This window comes from Hordeum vulgare, chromosome 7H (genome assembly GCF_904849725.1).
Source record: "Hordeum vulgare subsp. vulgare chromosome 7H, MorexV3_pseudomolecules_assembly, whole genome shotgun sequence".
NCBI lineage: Eukaryota > Viridiplantae > Streptophyta > Magnoliopsida > Poales > Poaceae > Hordeum > Hordeum vulgare.
Window position 1 is genome coordinate 574,557,687 of NC_058524.1, and position 24,427 is coordinate 574,582,113.

Consider the following 24,427-nt stretch of genomic DNA (forward strand, 5'->3'; position numbering starts at 1 on the left):
AGAGCATTTAGAACACTATTTTAGTAATCTAAACGCTCTTATATTAGTTTAGAGAGGGAGTACTTCTTTTCCAACTTACATACAGATCAAGCATAAGTTATCAACACAGCGAATGAACAGCCAGCAGCAGCCTACTCGCTACCGCCTTCGGTGGCGTCACCAGCGTCCCTGGGCTTCTTCACCCGGAAATTAGGGCGGGTGTCTGGTTTTTTCCTGGCAACAGGAGGGTTGGAAGGTATCCGGATCGTTGATAGTGGTACCATTATAGGGTCAGACTCAGGTGCTGGCCCTCTAATGCTCACAAGACAGAGTCCCCTGCGGTCGGCTTGCCTTAAAACATTTGCTCGTCTCCACTTCTGGCCTATTCTCACTTCAACGGGCACCCAGGGTGGCTTTATAAAGAGGGCAGAGACCAACCTCCTCGGAGCGTGGCCCATTTCAGGACTCGCTTTCCTACCTGGAAAATGTGAATCCAGATTCAATTAATCCACTTTTAATAGGCACACAACAAATTAGTCATATCGTGTTTATGAAGAAGAAACAACGCCACATCCACGAGACAATACTGACATCTAACGTATCAGAGTTATAAGCACAAGGAGCCAAGGAGATCAGTCAAACAAACGTTAAACCTTGCAGAACCCTGAAATCTGAGATAGCTTCAGAAAAGTAACAGGCAGCTCTAGCGTGCCTGCATGATGGAAATTCATCATAGTTAATCCCTGAAATCTGAGATAGCTTCTCCTTATTAATCCATGAGGCAAATATATTACCTCTGTTTAAAAAAAAACGAGATAGCTTCAGAAGAGCAACAGGCAGCTCTAATAGTGCCTGGCTCAATGGAAATACATCACAGTTAATCCCCGATATAGTAAATTGGCTAATGTATATTTTCTAACTTTGTTGTCCTACATCATAAAGAATGGTAGAAATTCAGCATTACCTTCTTTATCTGAGGTTGTTTTCTTTGTCTGCCATATAATGTATATCGCATTAGCATATTTGGTCAGAGTTATTTTCCCATATGATTTTCGCACAGTGTGATTGCAGTTAAGAGTATTTGTGACTTGGTAACTTGGACAATGGGTTACTCGATAGCTCCTACCATTAGCGCTTGCATCAACACACATGTTGATAGCGCGGTGGTAACGCCTCCTATAGTGGGGTGGTCGACCCATGTACAAAGCCTGGGTCTCGCATAAAAAAAATCCCCCTCACTGGCATGTGCAGCGTCAGCTCCACGCGTGAGGATGAGCAGGCACGTGCCGCGTTCTTGGGGTTTCTTGCCTTTAGAAAAAACGCGGGACTATCTTTCCCGCCCAAAACGAGTTTTATTAGAGTTTACGTTATGGTACTGAGAACGGGTGCCTGATAGCTCATACAATTACTGCTTACCTTATGCTACTGAGAAACGAGTGTTAAAAAGAAGCAGCAAATGGATTTTTTACCCCGAATCTAACGCTGCTAAATTCTGGGTCTTACATAAAAAATCCCCCTCGCTGACACGCACAGCATCCGCTCCCCGTGTGAGGTTGAGCAGCCACATGCCGCGTTCTGGGGGTTTCTTGCCTTGTAAAAATACCGTAGGAGCTGTCTTTCCCGCGCAGGCCGAGTTTTATTAGAGCTTACCTTATGCTACCGAGAACGGGTGCCTGATAGCTCCTACCATTCAGGCTTATCTTATGCTACTGAGAAGCAAGTGTTCAAAAGAAGCAGCAAATGAATTTTGACCCCAACAACAACGTTGCTAGAACAGAGAATTTAAATATCACAAGATGAACTTGTAGTACTAATAAATTTAAATTTAGCAGTACTAGTTTCTCCGTCTTGGCTTATTATTCTGTCTGAGATTGAGCGCCCATGCGCAGCATTTTGGGGAGTTTCTTGCCTTTTAAAAATACCGCGGGAGCTGTCTTTCCCACGCAGGCCGGGTTTTAGTAGAGCTTACCTTATGCTACTGGGACCGGATACCTGATAGCTCCTACCATTAGCTCGTCTTACCTTATGGTAGTGACTACTGACAAGCGAGTGTTCAAAAGAAGCATCAAATGGATTTTGTCCAGAACAACAACGTTGCTAGAATAGGTAAATTCAAATCTGAACATGGTTCTTTTCAGTGCCCTTGAGCGTATCACAACGTCAAAACTTGTTCTCTTCTGCTAAGGGAACATGTAGGGAAGGCCTGGTTAAGGAATCCTACCCTTTTCTGGAACTGCAGAGACTGCATTTTTCCGTGATTATGTCTGTGAATGGCACAACGTCAACGGATAGCCATCTCACCGTGGCAGTAGCACGAGTCTGTCCATCACAGATTTCACCTCCTTATTATGGATGAGGCCAGAAATGTTAGCATTGTCCCATGTACGCCCACAAGCAGGAAAATCCAAAGGAACGAGTGGAAGGGTGCACTATCTTTTCTCGCGGAAAAGGAAATCAAAACTTCGGTACAGACATCGCTAGAATCTAGAGGCCTGGAGGTGACACCTGAGAAAGCCAGCATTGCCAATTCCGTGCAACCTCGGCCGTCCAGGCGGGCCAAGCATGAACCAAAACAGCAAGCATGCCGTGCAGCCAAAAGAGCGACGTACCATCCCAAAAGTCAGTCAACGGCAGGTTAGAGGAATCCTACCGCAACCGGCAAAATCTTGACCCCAAGGAGCCAGATCGAGAGCCGGAAGGCGGATCCGGGAGTGCGCGCGCGCGCGGCGGGGCGCCACGGAACCGAGCGCGGCGCGGGGGAGCCTCGGATGCAGTTTCAGGAGGATCCATGGATGGATGCCGTGCACGAGAGGCGGGGAGAGAGAGATGGTACCGAGCGGATGCCCGCGACGGGGGTTGGACGGGCGCCGGGCGCGGCGGCCGCAGGGACGTCGACGGCGTGCGCCTCCCTCTCCCGCCCGCAGGACGCGCTCTCGGTTTGGCCGAAACTCGGGGGCGGGGGACGGCGGCGGGGTGGGTGGTTCGACTTCGATTCTTTCCCGAAGGCGGTGACGCTCCTTGGCTTTCAAGTGAGCCACCGCGCTCTGCCCGGGTGACCAGGTCCGAATCCAAACCCGATCCTCAGTTCCTGACAGCCCGAGCCCACCCCGTGACGCCAACCTTTTCGTTTTCACACAGCCAACCTGACCTCGCTTCCATCCTGTATGTTCAGATGGCGTTGCTCTGCTAAATTCTTTGCACCTCAAAAATTCATGATGAGAATGCCTAACCCAGGGAAATAGATCATGCATTGTTTGTTGAACATGTGAGACTAAAAAAATGTGGAGTGAGTGTGAAGTTTTCACTGTGGAATGGTTATCTAGACTCCGAGGGTGTGCCCAAAATCGCCTGGGTCAAGATAGGTAGAATTCCTATTAACAAAAGATGTGACAAAGTGTTGCTTATGTGGGAGGGTTAGTTGGGATAACCCTGGAGGTAGATATGTCTACCTTGAACCGGCCCTCGTCATTTAGAGTAAAAATTGGTTGACGTTATGTTGATCAGCTCCCAGCCTCAGCTGAAGGGGTCTTGGGGATCGTTTCTATAAATTCACATACGAAGTGAAAGAAGTTTTTGTCAGGAATGTTGTTGTGGAAGATACGGATGTGCCTGTTGCACATGGGGCACTTCCAAACAAAACCCGACTCCTAAACGAAAGCGAGAGAACCAAGATAAGGAGGACAGCAATTCTGCGTCCTCTCGGGATGGCAAACATGATCCTTCTTCCTATGGAGGTAAAACATGTCGTTTGCCTCCATTTGAAAATGTTACATCAGAATCCTGTGACAGTTATGAGGATAATTCACTGCTGATCGAGTCGATCAAGCGTGAACGTGAGGAAAAAATTCATGATACTTCTAAATAGATTGTTTCCGCCACTAAGGAACCGGCAAACAAATCCCTGGGGCAGGATGCTGGCTCGCAGGAAGTACAGGTGATTGTTACTTCTGTTGTTTGGAAAACCTTGTCTTATGCGGATGTGGTAACTAATTCTTCTCAGGTGTCGGAGGTGGAGGGAGACGTTGATCCAAACATAAAAGTTTCGAAGGAATATGTGGTACTCTTACCTGACCATGATAGCATTGAGGACGTTATCCCCGCACCTCCTTTTTGCGTTTGAGGCTGACATCAGAATCAGTAAGTGTAATGCTAATGGGATGCAGGAGAAGATGGAGGACAAAGCTAGAAGACTGGCCAGCAAGAAATATTTGGAAGGTAACCAAAACACGCACTTCAACTCTTTTTCTGATGCTGAATTAATGTGTAGAGCATCTAATATGGGGGTTAGCATTCCTGATAATAACTTTACCAGTATTAATGTGCTCAGAGAGTTGGAGCGAGTTAGAGAGGAGTTGGAAGTTAAAAAAACCTGGATAATGATAATGAGGAACAAAATATTAGTGTCACTAATGGCCTGGGACGCAGCACCCCTGTCACCTTAGACTGGCTAGATCAGGATGAGGCGGTGTTTGAGAATATATCCTCCGTCAGGTCTAAAAAGAAAAATCTTTGGAAACCCGCTGTCAAGATTTCTAGGCCTGTGACTAGAAATCAAAAGAAGCATGAAGTCCCTGTCGAGGAAGTTTGTAACTCTACGATGCCTCCTGGTAGAATTACTCGGTCGCAATTTCATAAGAAGCGTTCCAAATGAGAGGTCTCATTTGGAGCTGTCGAGGGGGGGGTAGGCAAGAAAGGAATGTCCACCTGCCTCATCGATCAAATTCGTGATCATTCCCTCGACTTCCTGGATCTTCAAGAGACCATGAAAAGAGAATTCTCTCCCAAATATCTTAGGAGGCTGGACCCCTTCGACTTGTTTAATTGGGAACGGATTCCCTTTGTGGGGAAATCTAGAGGCATCTTATGTGGGGCTAGACGTAACGTCCTTGACATTATATCATGTATCAAAGGTAAATACATTCTACAACTTACCCTAGATGATAAGAAAAAGAAGACCACCTGGGGTTTGCTGGTGTTGTATGGGTCTGCTCACGAGGAGCTCAAGGAAGAATTCCTTGTTGAGCTTGCTGCCATGTGTGGTAATATACAAGTTCCTTACGTTGTAGGAGGAGACTTTAACATTCTTAGACAATCTGGTGAGAAAAACAAGAAATTTCTGAACCGCAAAACTTCGGATCTGTTTAACTAGGTCATTAATATTATGGCTTTGCGAGAGATCCATATCAGCGGGGGTAAATATACTTGGACTAACAACCAAGCCCATCCCACCCTTGACAAACTGGATCGTATCCTGACGTCGGAGGCATGGGAAGATCTCTTCCCGCTGGTTTCTATAAGAAAACTGGTCTGCAAAATTTCTGACCACAATCCCTTGCTATTGTACTCGGGTGTGGAGGGGCGAGATGCTCCCAAACCTCGTGAATTCTGCTTGGATCTTTCATGGATCAAAGATGAAAAATTCCTACCTACTGTTAGCAAGATCTGGGCTAGATCGGTGCAGTGTGTTGACCCCATAGATATCCTGAATATGAAGTTGAAGAGGATTAAAAGCTATTTCAAAGGTTGGGGCTCAAATAAGTTTGGGCATGACGAGAAAAGAAATGAGGAACTCAGAGTTGAGTTAGCTCTCGTAGAAGAACTGGAGGAGGATGGACCCCTAACTCCTAATCTTTATAACAGGAAAGTAGACATCAATTTTGAGTTACAGAAGTTGTTGGTTAATGAAGAGATATTCTGGTTGCAGCAATCTCACGAGAGGTGGCTGGTTAAGGGGGATCTGAATATAGATTACTATAACAAGATTGCTAATGGGCGGAAGAGGAAAAACACGATCCATTCTCTCAGAGTTGGTGATACCTTGATTGAGGGTAATGACGATCTTATTGTTCACGCCACTGAATTCTATAAAGAGCTCTTTGGCCCCGCCCTTGGCAATATGTTCCACTTAGACCCTGACACTTGGTCGGTGGAAGAGAGGTTGAGTGAGGCTGATAACATAATCCTATGTCGATAATTCATGAAATCGGAAGTGAAAAGGCCCTATTTGACATGGCTACTAATAGAGCCCCTGGTCCTGATAATATTCCTGTTGAATTTTATCAGGTCTGTTGGGAGATAGTGAAAGATGACATTATGACCTTGTTCCACCACTTCCATAATGGAACACTTGATGTTCAACGCCTCAATTATGGGGTGATTTCGCTGCTGCCGAATGTCTCGGGAGCAGAGAAATTTCAACAGTTCAGACCCATTTGCCTCCTTAGGTGCCCTTACAAACTGATAACTAAAGTACTGGATCAATGTGCGGCTGTTATCTCTGATACCTTGATCAGTTCGACACAGAATGCCTTTATCAAAGGTAGAATCATCATGGATGGGATCCTAGCCCTGCATGATATCCTTAACTATACTCATGTTAAAAATAAAGTTGGCATAGTGCTGAAGCTTGACTTCGAGAAAGCCTATGACAAGGTCAACTCGGATTTCCTTTTGGAGTGCCATAAGTTGAGAGGCTTCAATGAAATCTTGTGAGGCTGGATTAAACAGATCCTACACAATGGCATGGTGAGTATCAAACTGAATAACTGTGTGGGTCAATATTTCCAAAGTGCCAAAGGGGTGCGGCAAGGAGACCCCCATTCCCCATTATTATTCAGTCTAGCTATTGAGTGCCTCACTAAGATGATTAAGAATGCTCAGAAAAATAAGCTACTAGTGGGACTAGCTTCGAATCTCATTGCTGATGGGATTGTTGTTTTGCAATATGCGGATGACATGATCATCTGCATTGAGCACGATATGGATAAGGCAGTTATCCTGAAGTTGTTGTAGTATATCTTTGAGATGATGTTGGGTCTTAAAGTTAATTTTCAGAAGAGTGAACTTTTTTACTGTTGGGGGAGATGATAATGTGGTGAATACCTATGCTGAGCTTTTTAATTGTGATATTGGTAACTTTCCAATCAAATACCTTGGTATGCCGGTCAGTTATACTACTCTGAAGAACTCTTATTGGGTGTTTATAGTGGAAAGATATATGAAATGGTTTGAGGCCTCGATAGGTAATGTTCCTTCAATGGGAGGTAGGCTCACACTCCTAGACTTTGTTATTACTCAAATCTCCATCTATCATATTTTTGTGTGGCTCATGAATAAAACATTCATTGAAAAACTTCATAAACATCGACGAAGGTTTTTCTGGCAAGGTCACAATAAAAAGGAGATATTATTTAGTCAAGTGAAGCAGGGTCTGCAGATCCAAAGATAAAGATGGTCTAGGGGTTAAAGATCTTTGTAAACAGAATATCAGTCTGATGGTTAAGTGGTGGTGGAAATTAGAGACATAAATGTTGGGGAACGTTGCATGGGAAACAAAAAATTTCCTACGCACACGAAGACCTATCATGGTGATGATCATCTATGAGAGGGAGATCGCTAAGAGGGAAGCGTTAAGAAACGCGATTGATGTAGTGGAACGTCTTCGCGATCCAAATCGCCGCCATCCCGATCTAGCGTCGAACGGACGACACCTCCGCGTTCAGCACACGTACAGCTCGACAATGATCTCCGCCTTCTTGATCTAGCAAGAGGGGGCGAAGAGGTAGATGAGTTCTTGGGCAGCGCGACGGCGTGACGGCGATGGTGGTAGAGCTAGTCCAGCAGGGCTTCGCCTAAGCACCGTTGAAAACTAGAATAGAGGAGAAACAGATCTAGAGAGAGGGCAACACGTGGCTGATTATTGTTGTGTCTCAAAACCCTCAAAAGCTCTACTATATATGGAAGGATACCTCTCTTGTCCCATGAAGCCCTAGGGTCATCACACCCCTCCCGGTGGCCCCTCGGCACCCTCCCAACACTCCCGGTACACTACCGATGAGCCCGAAACCTTTTCGATGACCAAAACATGACTTCCTATATATCAATCTTTACCTCCGGACCATTCCGGGGCTCCTCTTGATGTCCATGATCTCATCCGAGACTCCGAACAACCTTCGGTCACCAACACCTAAAACTCAACTATACCGAAAAGTCATCGAACCTTAAGTGTGCAGACCCTGCGGGTTCGAGAACTATGCAGACATGACCGAGACACTCTCCGGTCAATATCCAATAGAGGGACCTGGACGTCCATAGTGGATCCTACATATTCTACGAAGATCTTTATCGGTTAAACCTCTATGTCAAGGATTCAGTTAATCTCGTATGCAATTCCCTTTGTCCTTCGGTATGTTACTTGCCCGAGATTCGATCGTCGGTATCTCTATACGTAGTTCAATCTCGTTACCGGCAAGTCTCTTTACTCGTTCCGTGATACAATATCCCGTGACTAACTCCTTAGTCACATTGCTTGCAAGGCTTATTCTCATGTTGTATTACCGAGTGGGCCCCGAGATACCTCACTGTCACATGGAGTGACAAATCTCAGTATTGACCCATGCCAACCCAACAGACACCTTTGAAGATACCTGTAGAGCACCTTTATAGTCACCTAGTAACGTTGCGACGTTTGATACACACAAGGTATTCCTCCGGTGTCCGGGAGTTGCATGATCTCATGGTCATAGGAACAGATACATTGACATACAGAAAACAGAAGCAACAAACTGACATGATCTTATGCTACGTTTATAGTTTGGGCCTTGTCCATCACATAATTCTCCTAATGATGTGATCCCGTCATCAAGTGACAACACTTGTCTATGGCTAGGAAACCTTAACCATCCTTGATCAACAAGCTAGTCAACTAGAGGCTCACTAGGGACATTTTTTCAAATAGTCTCCCACTTGCACTAGAGTCAATAATCTAGTTTCACATCTCTATGTGATTTACAATGTAATGAATCTAACACCCATACAGTTCTGGTGTTGATCATGCTTTGCTCGTGGAAGAGGCTTAGTCAGCGGATCTGCAACATTCAGGTCCGTGTGCACTTTGCAAATATTTATGTCATCCTCCTTGATGTAATCGCGGATGACATTGAAGCGTCATTTTATGTGTCTGGTCCTCTTGTGAAACCTTAGTTCCTTGGCTAGAGCAATGGCACCAGTGTTGTCACATAACAGATTGATTGGGTCCAGTGCGCTTGGCACTACTCCAAGATCTGACATGAACTGCTTCATCCAGACACCCTCCTTAGCCGCCTCGGAGGCAGCTATGTACTTCGCTTCGCATGTAGAATCAGCTACGACGCTTTGCTTGGAACTACACCAGCTTACCGCACCCCTGTTAAGAATAAATACGTATCCGGTTTGAGACTTAGAGTCATCTGGATCAGTGTCAAAGCTTGCATCGACGTAACCCTTTACGACGAGCTCTTCGTCACCTCCATAAACGAGAAACATTTCCTTAGTCCTTTTCAGGTACTGCAGAATATTCTTGACCGTCGCCCAGTGCTCCACTCCTGGATCACTCTGAAACCTGCCTGCCATACTTATGGCCAGACTCACATCCGGTCTTGTGCACAAAATTGCATACATGATAGACCCTATAGCTGAAGCATAGGAGACGACACTCATCTTTTCTCTATCTTCTGCAGTTACTAGACATTGAGTCTTACTCAACTTTATACCTTGTAACACAGGCAAGAACCCCTTCTTGGATTGTTCCATTTTGAACTTCTTCAAAACTTTATCAAGGTATGTGCTTTGCGAAAGAGCTATTAGGCTCCTTGACCTATCTCTATAGATCTTTATGCCCAATATGTAAGTAGCTTCTCCTAGGCCCTTCATTGAAAAACTTTTATTCAAGTAATCCTTTACACTTTCCAAAAACTCTACATTGTTTCCAATCAGCAATATGTCATCCACATATAATATTAGAAATGCTATAGAGCTCCCACTCACTTTCTTGTAAATACAAGCTTCTCCAAAAACTTGTATAAACCCGAACGCCTAGATCACCTCATCAAAGCGCTGATTCCAACTCCGAGATGCCTGCACCGGTTCATAAATGGATCGCTAGAGCTTGCACACTTTGTCAGTGTTCTCTGGATCGAAAAAACCTTCGGGTTGCATCATATACAACTCTTCCTTAAGGAACCCGTTAAGGAACGCCATTTTGACATCCATCTGCCAGATTTCGTAATAAAAAATGCAGCTATTGCTAACATGATGCGGACGGACTTAAGCATCGCTACGGGTGAGAATGTCTCATCGTAGTCAACTCCGTGAACTTGTGAAAAACCCTTTGCCACAAGTCGAGCTTTATAAATGGTCACATTATCGTTTGCATCCGTCTTCTTCTTAAAGATCCATTTGTTCTGAATAGCCTTTCGACCTTCTGGTAATACTTCCAAACTCCATACTTTGTTTTCATACATAGATCCTATCTCAGATTTCATGGCTTCTAACCATCTGTTGGAATCTGGGCCCACCATTGCTTCTCCATAATTCGCGGGCTCATCTTTTGGAAAGTCGTGCCCGCGGTTATGTGGAAAACTTGGAAAATTTGTTTAACATACGATTCTAGATAACTTGAAGTTAACTTAATTAAAACTTGCCAAATGAGTGCGTAACCGTGATTGTCTCTTCTCGCGAGTTCTGTATCCGGAAGAGGACACGGTCGTGTTATGTCTCACGTAAGTAGGTGTTCAGGATCATTCATTTGATCATTAGTAGTTCACATCTACTATGCGTAAATCATCCCCTCTTTTATTCTTGTACTCGTAAGTTAGCCACCTCAAATACATGCTTAGTCGCTTGCTGCAGCCTCACCACTTAACCATACCTCACCAATTAAGTTTTGCTAGTCTTGGTACCTTTGGAAATGAGATTGTTGAGTCCCTGTGGCTCACAGATTACTACAACACCAGTTGTAGGTACAGGTAAAGAGTTACTTTGATGTGAGTGCGCTGATTGTGTTATTTGGAGTTTCTTATTCTTCATCATCATCGATCTAGGATGGGTTCCAGGCCGGCAGCCTGGGATAGCAAGGATGAACGTCGTTCTTTTATCGTTTGTTTTCGTTTGTAGATGGACCCTGCTCTTCTTCATGATGACTGGATATTGTTGTATTGATGTGATCTTGATGTAGCTTGTGGCGAGTGTAAGCCAACTCCTTATACTCATCATTTCAGTACATGTACTTGTAACGATATCCATTTTTGCGAAACGACAAGATGCGTTTCTGTCCCTGTCGAGGCCCTCGTGCCAAAATAAGGATAAGATTGGATCTTGGGTGTTACAGAAGCTCTAGCTCAAGATATGAAGAGAAGAATTCATCTAGTCGTGACTGAAAGTGCTACAATTGTGGAAAGACCGGACACTATTACAATGTGTGATTGGCTCCAAACAAACAAAGAGAAGACTTACCTAGAAGACGAAGCTCAAGAGAAGAGTCACCTCGCAGAGAGAGAAGGACTAGAGAAGATCTCTATGAATGAAGACACTCCCGGAGAAGCAAGGAATCTGAGAATAAGGACAAGTACACCAAGAGCAGCTTAATAAGAAGACATCAAGCTCATGTTGGTGAATGGGTATCTGGCTCCGAGTCCCACAACCAATCCGAGAGAATCTACCACTCCAACTCCGACTACAGTCAAGATGAAGGTGTTGCTGGTCTTGCACTCGTTTCTTCCAACCCCTACAACATATTTGATTCACCAAATGAAGGGATTGGAAACTGCTTCATGGCAAAAGGCCCCAATGAATCACACCCCGAGTATTTTGACTTTGATAGTGATGAGGATGACTTGTTAGGAGAAGATGACTTGCTCTTTGATACGACTAGTGATAACATTGAAAATGAACTTGATAATGATCATGCTAGTCAAGAGAAGTCAAATGATGATGATAATAAATAGATTGAATGACTAACTAAATAATTAAACACACTTAAGTTAGCTCATGAAACTACTCTAGAAGATCATAGAGAGCTTGCAAGAACTCATGAGAAGCTACGCTTCGAGAAGCTAAATTTAGAGCAAGATCATGAGTTTCTAAAAGAAATCAATGATGATCTTTGAAAGAAGAGTTCTTCTTAGCCAAACGATTACTCTTGTCTACTTTTGTTCCACAAGTTAAACCTAAGAACACTAGTAACAAAGGCAAGAAAGTTTCTTCATCTAGTAACAACAATTCTAAAGTTAAATCAAATAATGTTGTTGCTAGTAGCTCTCCTGATTCCACTAATGATTCTCTTAGACAAGTTAAACTTGAGCAATAAAAAGATTTACTGAAAGGAATTATAGAGAGAGGTGTCTTCAAGAGTCTTGCCGAAGTAAGCAATTTGAGGAAATTGTACGCAAGCAAGGAGGACACCGGAAGAAGCAAGGTGTTGGTTACTTCAATGCCAACAGAGTTGAATGGGAAGAAGCTCAATATCCCATCTCGAAGTTTGTTCCCCAAAAGGATAAGTATGATCCTACTCTCCACAAAGGAACAAGCTCTCCAAATGACCTTCTACCACAAGACCACAAGGGCAAGGGCAAGCTTCAAGAGGAGATCGACTCATCCGAGGAAGAACCCCAAGCCAAGGCCAAGTGGATTCCCAAGGACACTACGAGCTCCACTTCATCTAGTGCTACCACAACTCCAAGGATCCCCATCAAGTTGATGTGGGTCCCCAAGAAGAAGAACTAGAGAAGTTCTTGAGGGGTGACTCCGCCAATGAAATTCACTCTTATTCATTTTGGAAAGAACTATATGCAATCAACTCCAACCATATGCATTAGTTCAAGGAGTCACACATTCCCTCAAAGGTAAGCAAGGGACAAGGTAATTAATGTATCATTAGACATCATCTCACATGCATTTCATTCCATGTCATAGATATCCTTGCATATGTTCCTTGTGCTTTGGGACTAACCCACGTAGGTGAGAAGAGTAAGAAACATCAAGGATTGCTCCCAACTCAAGATGACCTTCATCAACAATGAGCATCCACTACTACTACACCTACATGAAGTCTTCTACGAGAAAACCCAAGGTTAGTTTATCCCACTTAGGGGGGGGGGTGTCACATCAAAGGGAGCTTTACTCTAAGACTTGAGTATAAGCAACTCTTAGGATGTGAACACACTGAAAGCTTTATGTAAAATTGGTAACCCCATTTGTGCTTAAACGATGAGTATGACCTATGATCAAGCATTCTTGCTTGGCTCCTTTGTCAATATACGCATATATAGATGACTTCGTCATCGCCAAAGTGCTTGGTCAATACTAGAGTGTTTGTGCATGTTTAACCATGTTTTATTTGATATCTTATTGCGTGAGCATGTTGGTATGCATATTTTGCTCATTCGAGGATATCCAATTGTTGTTATTTGGCTTTCTATTTTATTTGGCCAATTGGATATACAAGAATGCCTAATTACCTCTCTCTAGCTATCTATGATACCTCGTTTCAAATTCTATTCATGCTGCATCACAAAATTTGAGCAAGCACTTTAGGGACACTCTGTGTGAGGAGCACTCGGAGATCCTTCTCGACAAGGGTTGAATTCCAAAACCTCTTGAGTGCATATCGGTGTGACCAACCTCAAAAACTCAGTCCCACAGAACCCTAAGGTTGATATGGTTTTTCAATCTCAGTACCACCGATAGGAAGTTTTCGGCCTCACCGAGTTTCACTATCACCTGGCAGTTATGGAACTCGGTGGCAGCAAAAAATCCAACTCGGTGTTACCAACAGCCAGGGGGTACATATTCCTCGCGGACCTGACGTTTGAAATAACCCCTCAAAGCTCGCCTTCCCGAACTTCCTCGTTGTCGTGCCCTAGTGCCCACGACATCTACTTTGTCTCCAGCACACCCTCGCCACTGGAGTTCTTGCCACCGACAGGAATCATTGCCGCTCTCATCTCCATAGCGAGACCTTCACCCCATTAGGGTAAGGTTTTGGTCCCTTCTTGCACTCTCCAGGATGAATCTTGCGCAATGAGGATTCTCCCATCCTCAGTCCATATTTGCACTCTTCCTATCTAGAAGAAGCCTCGAGTAGATTAGAGAACAAAGAAAAAGTTAGGGTTAACTGTCCGGAAAACCGAATCTTGGTGTCATCGAGTGAGAAAAATCGGTCCAACCGATTTTGGTTTTGGGCTACTGAGAACAGTCTCGGTGAAACCGAGTTACACTTTTTGGTGGAACTGAAAAGTGTGCCAAGTTTCTATTGAAGAGATTGTTGCTACGTCAACAAAAGTCCTTCCCTGGCAATGGTGCCAGAGATCCTTCTATCGTCTCTTGAGCTTGCCTTGATTTTTCCCTTGAAGAGGAAAGGGTGATGCAGCACACGAGCAGTAAGTATTTCCCTCAGTTTGAGAACCAAGGTATCAATCCAGTAGGAGAATCTCGTCAAGTCCAGTGTACCTGTGCAAACACAAAAGAGCTTGCACCCAACGCTTTAAAGGGGTTGTCAATCCCTTCAAGATTGATTGCAAAGTGAGATCTAAAGGCGGAAAGTGCAACGAAGAAAAAGAGTAAGGCTGAAAATATGGCGTGGAGTAGACCCGGGGGCCATAGTGTTCACTAGAGGCTTCTCTCAAAATAGCAAATATTACGGTGGGTGAACAAATTACTGTCGAGCAATTGATAGAACCGCGCAAAGTCATGACGATATCTAAGGCAATGATCATACATATAGGCATCACGTCTGAGACAAGTAGACCGATACTTTCTGCATCTCCTACTATTACTCCACACATCCACCGCTATCCAGCATGCATCTAGTGTATTGAGTTCATGACGAACAGAGTAATGCCTTAAGCCAGATGACATGATGTAGAGGGATAATCTCAAACCAATGATGAAAACCCCATCTTTTTACCCTTGATGGCAACAACATGATGCGTGCCTCGCTACTCCTTCTATCACTGGGTGAGGTCACCGCACGGTATGAACCCAAAACCAAGCACTTCTCCCATTGCAAGAATCATAGATCTAGTTGGCCAAACAAAACCCACAACTCGAAGAGAATTACAAGGATATGGAATCATGCATAAGAGAGATCAGAAGAAACTCAAATAAGATTCATAGATAATCTGATCATAGATCCACAATTCATCGGATCTCGACAAACACACCGCAAAAGAAGATTACATCGGATATTTCTCCATGAAGATCATGGAGAACTTTGTATTGAAGATCCAAGAGAGAGAAGAAGCCATCTAGCTACTAGCTATGGACCCGTAGGTCTATGGTGAACTACTCACGCATCATCGGTGAGGTCATGGTGTTGATGAAGAAGCCCTCCGTATCCAAATCCCCCCTCCGGCAGGGCACCAGAACATGCCCCAGATGGGATCTTGCGGAGACAAAAGCTTGCGGCGGCGGAAAAGTACTTTCGATGATCTCCTGATTTTTATGGGATTTTAGGGAATATATAGGCGCAAAACCTAGGGCAGAGGTGGCCCAGGGAGTCCACAAGCCAGGGAGGCGCGGCCCCCCTGGCCGCGCCATGAGGGCTTGTGGGGTCCCTGCAGGCCCCGTGCCCTGATTCTCTAGCTTCCCGATCTTTTTCTGTTTCGAAAAAAATCTTTTTGGCAGTTTCATTCTGTTTGGACTCCATTCAAAATCCTCCTCTGAAAGGGGTCAAAAACATGGAAAAAACAGGAACAGGCGCTTGGCACTGAGTTAATAAGTTAGTCCCAAAAAATATATAAAAGGCATGCAAAACATCCGAAGTTTGACAAGATAATAGCATGAAACCATCAAAAAGTATAGATACGTTGGAGACGTATCAAGCATCCCCAAGCTTAACTCGTGGTCGTCCTCGAGTAGGGAAGTGATAAAGACTGAATTTTTGATGTGGAATGCTACCTAGCATAGTTGTCCTTTGCAACTTCTTTCACGTGACATGAATGTTCAGATCTATAAGATTCAAAACAATAGTTTGCTATTGACATGAAAACAATAATACTTCAAGCAAACTAGTAAGGTAATCATGAACTTTCAAAATAACAAGGCCAAGGAAAGTTATCCCTACAAAATCATATAGTCTGGCTATGCTCCATCATCCTCACACAACTAATGTAAATCATGCACAACCCTGGTATTGGCCAAGTAATAGTTTTCGCACTCTTACTTTCTCAAACTTTGTATAACTATCACGCAATACATGAGCGTGAGCCATGGATATAGCACTATAGGTGGAATAGAGTGTGGTGGTGGTTGTGAGACAAAAAGGAGGAGATGGTCACATTGACTTGGCGTATCAAAGGGCTATGGAGATGCCCATTAATAGATATCAATGTGAATGAGTAGGAATTGCCATACAACGGATGCACTAGAGCTATAACTTTGTGAAAGCTCAAAAGGAGAACTAGTGGGTGTGCATCCAACTTGCTTGCTCACGAAGAACTAGGGCAATTTTTGAGGAAGCCCATCATTGGAATATACAAGCCAAGTTATATAATGAAGATTCCCACTAGCATATGGTAGTGACAAAGCAAGAAGCTCTCAATCATGAAGAACATGGTGCTATTATGAAGCACAAGTGTGGAAAAAGATAATAGCATTGTCCCTTCTCTCTTTTTCTCTCTTTCTTTGGGCTTTTGGCCTCCTTTTTTAATTTTATTTTTGTGGGCTCTTTGGCCTGTTCTTTATTTCCTCACATGGGACAATGCTCTAATAATGATGATCATCACACTTTTATTTACTAACAGCTCAAAGCTTAGAACGATGATGACTTTATAGGAAATGCCTCCGGCAGTGTACCGGGATGTGCAACGATCTAGCTTGGCGTATGACGTTGAAACATCTCGCTAGCTATCTTACGATCATGCAATGGCAATATGAGAGTGACGGAACAAGTCATGAGACGGAACAGTGGGAGTTGCATGGCAATATATCTTGGAATGGCTATGAAAATACCATAGTAGGTAGGTATGGTGGCTGTTTTGAGGAAGACACATGGTGGGTTTGTGCACCGGCGAGAATTGCGGGGCACTAGAGAGGCTAGCAATGGTGGAAGGTGAAAGTGCATCTATACCATGGACTCACATTAGTCATGAAGAACTCACATACTTGTTGCGAAAGTTTTTATTAGTAATCGAAACAAAGTGCTAAACGCATACTCCTAGGGGAAGGGTTGGTAGGTGTTAACCATCGCGCGATCCCGACCTCAACACAAAGGATGACAATCAATAGATCAATTATGCTCCGACTCCCTAACATAGCGGTTCACCATACGTGCATGCTACGGGAATCACTAACTTCAACACAAGTATTTCTAGATTCACAACATCGTACTAACATAACTCTTAATATTACCGAATCCACGTCTCAAAACTAATTGAGAGGAATCAAGACTTATCTTTCTACTCAATGCACATGAAGATGGAGGTTTTTGTATCCTCTTTGGGTACCTATCATCTTTGGAACTACTTTCATAGCATAAGCCAACTACCAAGTCACGCACCGCCGTGCTCTAAAAGATATAAGTGAAGCACATAGAGCAAAATTATCTAGCTCAAAAGATATAAGTGAAGCACTATGAGCATTCTAGCAAAATCACGATGAGTGCATGTCTCTCTCTCTCAAAAAGGTGTGCAGCAAGGATGATTGTGACACAACAAAAAGAAAAGACTCCTGCGATACAAGACGCTCCAAGCAAAACACATATCATGTGGCGAATAAAAATATAGCTCCAAGTAATGTTACCGATGGATTGGAGACGAAAGAGGGGATGCCTTCCCGGGGCATCCCCAAGATTAGGATTTTTGGTGTCCTTGAATTTGGCTTGGGATGCCTTGGGCAGGGCCGGGCCGGCAAAATCCGAGGCCGTGTGCCAAACTAAAAATTGGGGCCCTATCTATGAAAAATTAAGGAACAATTATAATGTATATATATGTCGTAGAAAATTGAACCAAGCCCTTTCACTTTCTCAATTGCAACATCGATAAGCATATCTTTCATTTGCAAATTTCCATTATTAAATCACAAGATAAGGAAGATGAATTAAATAAAATTGAACTTATATAGTAGCATATGTCAATTGAAGATCATCTGTCAATGTTTGGTAATTAAACGAACCGTCTAATTTACCTAGTTTTGGGTCGTGTCCGATAATACATATACACGATAATTTCTGATTAAAAAGTAAATCTCTAACAAAGTTCTAACTATCTGTGTGAAAAGTTAATTATAAGATTAGAAATTAAAAGTAAAACTGGAAGTTAATAAAAAAAGAATGTGCTAATGCTAAGCAGTAATAAGCACCTAGAGTCTTCGATGGCTCGATTTGGACTGTGGAGTTGGGGGCTGGATCGGCAGCCGGCAGCAGGCACGAGGAGTGGAAGACGAGAGGATCAAATGAGGTGCTGACGTTCAGCACTCGGCAGGCTTCAGAGTTTCGGTTCCTGAAGGAATAGCCGAATAGGATGGCAGGCACGATCTGACGATCGACTCACCCTCGCCCTCGATCTCGGAGGCCTGCCCATCGCTGCTTCGGCTCAACACAGACTATCCATGGGTTGAGTTTTTTTTCTTTAAAACTAGGCCTACTTATTTTTGTGGGGGCCCCTTGGAATCATGGGCCCTGTGCGGGGCGCACATATGGCACCACTGTGGGCCCGACCCTAGCCTTGGGCATCCCCAAGCTTGAGCTCTTTCCACTCCTTATCTGTTTGTCCATGAGAACATCACCCAAAACTTGAAAACTTCACAACACAAAACTTAAACATAAACTTGTGATAACATTAGCACAAGAAAACAAACTACCACCTCTTTTGGTACTATAGCAAACTTGAATTCTATCTATATTGGTGTTGGGCTACTGTATTCTCACTTTTCCATGGATAGTACCCCCCGATACTAACCATAGTTTCATCAAAACAAGCAACCAACTCAACAAAAACAAAATCTGTCAAAAACAGACCAGTCTATAGCAATCTGTATACTTCGTATACTTCTGGTACCTCAAAAATTCATAAAACTTACGAAAGCCTGGGAAAAAGGTATATCAACCAGCAGAAAAAAGAATCAACTCAAAATCTCTTTCTGAATAAAAATGAAAAATCATATCGTGAGCGAAAAGTTTGTGTCTTTTTCCAGCAGGATCAAGCAACCATTACCAAGACTAGTCATAAGGGTTTTGCTTGGCTCAAACACAAAAAGAAACACAAAAAATACAATCACAACAGAATTATGATGGTGTGGACGCAACAAAACAGAAAGAAAAAAAATTCATTGGGTTGCCTCCCAACAAGCGCTATTGTTTAACGCCCTTAGCTAGGCATAAAAGCGATAGAATCACGTATCGTCGTCTTTGGTGCTCAAGCCATAAGAAGCATGATCACTTATCATCTTAAGGTTTTCATCTTTCTTGCTAGATGATTCACCACTATTTTTGGGAATAAAAACAGACCTGGTGACCTTATTGTGGGCAAAGTTTGGAGTATTCTGCACAGCGGCAAAAGCGGAACCCAAGTTGGTTATAACGTCCTCTAGTTTGCCAATCCTAGCAGAATCATGACCTAATTTTTCGTTAACTGTGGGTTCCTTCTCCTTTAATTTTTTCAAAACCATTCCCACCTTGAATCTGTACTGGGTGATTTGATTGTGAATCTTTTTATGCAAATTCTCAATGAGTTCTATCGTAGCAACTTTATTTTCAATGACGTCCAGCCTACGCATCACATGTTCCAGAGTTAAGGTAGTTCCATTAACCATGAGTGGGGGTGAGCCTACCAAATTTATTACAGCGCCATAAGAATCAACGGTATGGCTACCCAAGAAACTTCCACCTACGATGGTGTCAAGAATATACCTATTCCAAGGAGAATCACCCACATAAAAACTGCGAAGCAGGACGGTAGTGGATTGCTTATGAGTAGATCTACTCTGAGCATTGCAAATCCTATACCAAGCGTCCTTTAAGTTTTCTTCCTCAATTTGTTTGAAATTGAGAACTTTGCTCTCGGGAGTATCGTTCAAAGTGGTGGATCTAGCCATGAGGACAGGTAGACTATCCCACACAGACGAACAGAAAACAAGCGAGAAAAAAGGGCAAACGAAAAGGCAAACGGAAAAGGCAAATTGTGAAGTGGGGGAGAGGAAATCGAGAGGCAACTGGCAAACAAAGTAAATGCAAGAGATGAGTCTGCGACACTTACTTGGATGAGTTCTTGACTTGATCCTCCCCGGCAACGGCGCGAGAAATCCTTCTCCTACGTCAACAAAAGTCCTTCCCTGGCAATGGTGCCAGAGATCCTTCTGTCGTCTCTTGAGCTTGCGTTGGTTTTTCCCTTGAAGAGGAAAGGGTGATGCAGCACAGGAGCACTAAGTATTTCCCTAAGTTTGAGAACCAAGGTATCAATCCAGTAGGAGAATCTCGTCAAGTCCAGAGTACCTGCGCAAACACAAAAGAGCTTGCACCCAACGCTTTAAAGGGGTTGTTAATCCCTTCAAGATTGATTGCAAAGTGAGATCTGAAGGCGGAAAGTGCAACGAAGAAAAAGAGTAAGGCTGAAAATATGGTGTGGAGTAGACCCGGGGCCATAGTGTTCACTAGAGGCTTCTCTCAAAATAGCAAATATTACGGTGGGTGAACAAATTACTGTCGAGCAATTGATAGAACCGCGCAAAGTCATGACGATATCTAAGGCAATGATCATACATATAGGCATCACGTCCGAGACAAGTAGACCGATACTTTATGCATCTACTACTATTACTCCACACATCCACCGCTATCCAGCATGCATCTAGTGTATGGAGTCCATGACGAACAGAGTAACGCCTTAAGCAAGATGACATGATGTAGAGGGATAATCTCAAACCAATGACGAAAACCCCATCTTTTTACCCTTGATGGCAACAACACGATGCGTGCCTCGCTACCCCTTCTATCACTGGGTGAGGTCATCGCACGGTATGAACTCAAAACCAAGCACTTCTCCCATTGCAAGAATCATAGATCTAGTTGGCCAAACAAAACCCACAACTCGAAGAGAATTACAAGGATATGAAATCATGCATAAGAGAGATCAGAAGAAACTCAAATAATATTCATAGATAATCTGATCATAAACCCACAATTCATCGGATCCCGACAAACACACCGCAAAAGAAGATTACATCGGATAGATCTCCATGAAGATCATGGAGAACTTTGTATTGAAGATCCAAGAGAGAGAAGAAGCCATCTAGCTACTAGCTATGGACCCATAGGTCTATGGTGAACTACTCACGCATCATCGGTGAGGTCATGGTGTTGATGAAGAAGCCCTCCGTATCCGAATCCCCCCTCTGGCAGGGCACCAGAACGTGCCCCAGATGGGATCTTGCGGAGACAGAAGCTTGCGGCGGCGGAAAAGTACTTTCGATGATCTCCTGATTTTTTATTGGATTTTAGGGAATATATAGGCGCAAAACCTAGGGGGCAGAGGTGGCCCAGGGAGCCCAGAAGCTAGGGAGGCGCGGCCCCCCTGGCCTCGCCATGAGGGCTTGTGGGGTCCCTGCAGGCCCCCTGCCCTAATTCTTTGGCTTCCCGGTCTTTTTTTGTTTCAGAAAAAATCTTTTTGGCAGTTTCATTCCGATGGGACTCCGTTCAAAATCCTCCTCTGAAAGGGGTCAAAAACATGGAAAAACAGGAACCGGCACTTGGCACTGAGTTAATAAGTTAGTCCCAAAAAATATATATAAAAGGCATGCAAAACATCCAATGTTTGACAAGATAATAGCATGAAACCATCAAAAATTATAGATACGTTGGAGACGTATCATTTGTCAGTCTCGGCGGCTCCGAAATTTTTGTCTTGGTGAAACCGATATCCCCTTTTGCACAAAGTTAAACTTCAATTTTTGAGAGTTCAAACTTGCAAAACTTATGAATTTTTGTGATGCTCATCTACTCCAGCTCTTCAAATTCTTTTCACAGGGTCAACTTGTTCGCTTGGAGATTGTCAGCATGTGAGGTTTAGAGGATAGTCAGAATGACTTAAGAGAGCCCAATGCTGAGATGGATTCATGCACTAGTCCTGAGAGGACTAATTCTGACCGAGGTACTCCTAGTTCCCATGATTTACCAAAAGCAGCTACCAGGTCTAGGAAGAAGATTGATTCTGATGAGGAGGATGCTAATTTCATCCCAAAGGAGACCATTCCCTAGAAGCAAAAGGAGAAGACCGCAGTCAAGAAAACTATGAGAAAGAAGAATGGCAGACCTGCTGATGTGAGAGCCCCAGAGTCTACTAAGCAAGGGATGACACTCACCCTTGAGAAACCCTCTTCCACGCTAGTCAAAAATCCGACTAAGAGAGAGAGAGAGAGAGAGAGAGAGAGAGAGAGAGAGAGAGAGAGAGAGAGAGAGAGAGGAAGACAACTGTCTATGTGACTCCTAGGACAATTTACATGGTAAGAACTCCAAAGCAGAGTGAAGAGGAGGAAGAAGAAAATCTTGCTGAGAACCCACCATCTAAGACGAAGAAATTGATGGCAGATGTTATGCCCAGCAAGTCTGCACCCAAGACCAAACCTTATGCTTATAAGCCTAAGAAGCCACTAGCTCCCGAGGGGACTACTAGAGATATACCTGCAGCAGAGAAGAACAAAGGGTCTGCATCCGGAGAGGCTGCTCCAGAGGAGGAAGAAGATGCATTTGTGATGAGAAAATTGAGAGCTCACCTGTCATTGCATAATGATGATCATCCTTTTGCTAAGGACATGAAGAAGATAAGGGATCAAGGTTTGAGGCACTAGAGGACTGCAGATCCATATGCTACCAGGAGAAGAACTGCTATTGATCCTCGTTTCCACACTAAGGAGCAACAAGACTTTTATGAGACAGTGTTGTTGGACAAGAGTACTGTAGTCAGTGACATGAGATATGTTGACTGGGATTACATCAAGGAACATGAGGACTACTTCCCTCACGTAAGAAAGAACTTCAAGCTAATTGACATTGAAGATTTTGTTGGCGCAGAGAAGACAACTTGGAATGATGAAATGATTATGCAATTCTATTAAACTTCTCATTTCTATCCAGATGGAAGGATAGTGTGGATGACGGAAGGTCACCGATATGAGTCTACTTAGAGGAGTGGGCCACTAACTTTGGTGCCCGAGTGGCACAAGAGGGTGACCTGGATGTGTACTCAGAACCCAAGATGATTCATTACACAATGGCAAACGTGTACAATCCAGTGCCCCATCAGTATCGGAAGACACATAAGTTTGGCTATGTCTATTTTGTGCAAGCAGAAATACCAACAACTAACACCGATATGAGATACACCCCGATGCCTAAATCAGGATAAAACAAGATGATCAGAGGGCATTCCATTAACATGCTGCACCACTTAGACACCCACACCAGTATTAGAGTGATGGATCTGATAGTTGAGACTGTCAGGAGGACTACTGCACATCAGAAGAGATCTTGTGGGTATGCACCATATATATATGCTCATCAATGCCAAGATTGGAAAGCATGCATATCAACTTGATCGTCCACACCTGCCACTACAACCAGAGTTCGAGGAGACCCCATTTATCCCAGCTCAGCTACAGCTCGTCAGCAAGCAGAGGCAGCAGAGGCAGAGGCAGCCACAGATGCTCCATCTCCACAACTTAGATCTAGAGAGGAGCAAATGTCGTTTCTTTTCAGCACCATACGAGGGATGGAGAAAAATATTTTTGAGATCTTGCTAAACCAAAAGAGCCTTGAGAGGACGTGGAGACTAAATTCCATGACCTGGATGTCAAAGTGACAAAGTTGGCTACAAACATTGAGCAAGTCAAGCAAGAAGTTGATGCAGTGCATACACCTCGCTCTAGCAGTGATGATGAGGATTCAGATCTTCCAACAACTACTCAGATCAGAACCGAGTCTAGGTCTGCATATGTGCCAATGACAGAAGCAAGACCAACTTCATCAGCTCAACCATCAACATCTTCATTTCCAGCTCCAGCTCCTGCACCTCCAGTGTCTACGCCTCCACCTATAGGGACATCCGGAGAAGCCTTCGTCGACACTCTTCTGTCTACTCCATTGACTGATACCGAAGGAGATCGAGCCCAGAGAAACACTTAGTTATAGACCTTTGAACTTTTTGGTAACTTGTTGCCAAAGGGGGAGAAGTGTATAGACCAATTAGGGCTGAGAGAGAGAGAGAGAGAGCTTTGCTTTTTTATTTGCTCTCTTTTTGTTTTACAAAACATTTGGTCTTTTGGATGACTTAAACTTTTGTGTATGATCATACGCTTGTGATTGTTGATGCTACTATGTTATACCTTTGAGCTATTTACATGATGATCATTCACTCATTGTTTAGTGTTATGTGCATTACTATTCATTCATATTATTTATGCGGACCACCAAGATATATGTGATATGAAAGAGTGACCCATGATCCTAATTGATTGTGCATTTGCATTCAAATGCAAATTTAGAATAATGCACAAATTTAGGGGGAGCTCTTGCTTTTCACATACTTCTCAAAGCGACGATGCTAATCATTGATTATATATTTTGTCGAAGCTTTGATCTATATGTTGTCATCAATTACCAAAAGGAGGGATATTGAAAGCACAATTTCTCCCTAAGGTGGTT

The 24,427-nt window shown here is 43.6% G+C and overlaps 1 long non-coding RNA gene across 1 annotated transcript; it reads right to left on the bottom strand.

Moving 5' to 3' along the window:
• Positions 1 to 427: 427 nt before the first annotated feature.
• On the bottom strand, positions 428 to 2,194 carry LOC123411945. The gene is made up of 3 exons (XR_006613364.1): positions 774 to 2,194; positions 633 to 691; positions 428 to 457 (listed from the first exon to the last, which is right to left on the bottom strand). It is a non-coding gene; the product is annotated as an uncharacterized LOC123411945 (long non-coding RNA).
• Positions 2,195 to 24,427: the final 22,233 nt, after the last annotated feature.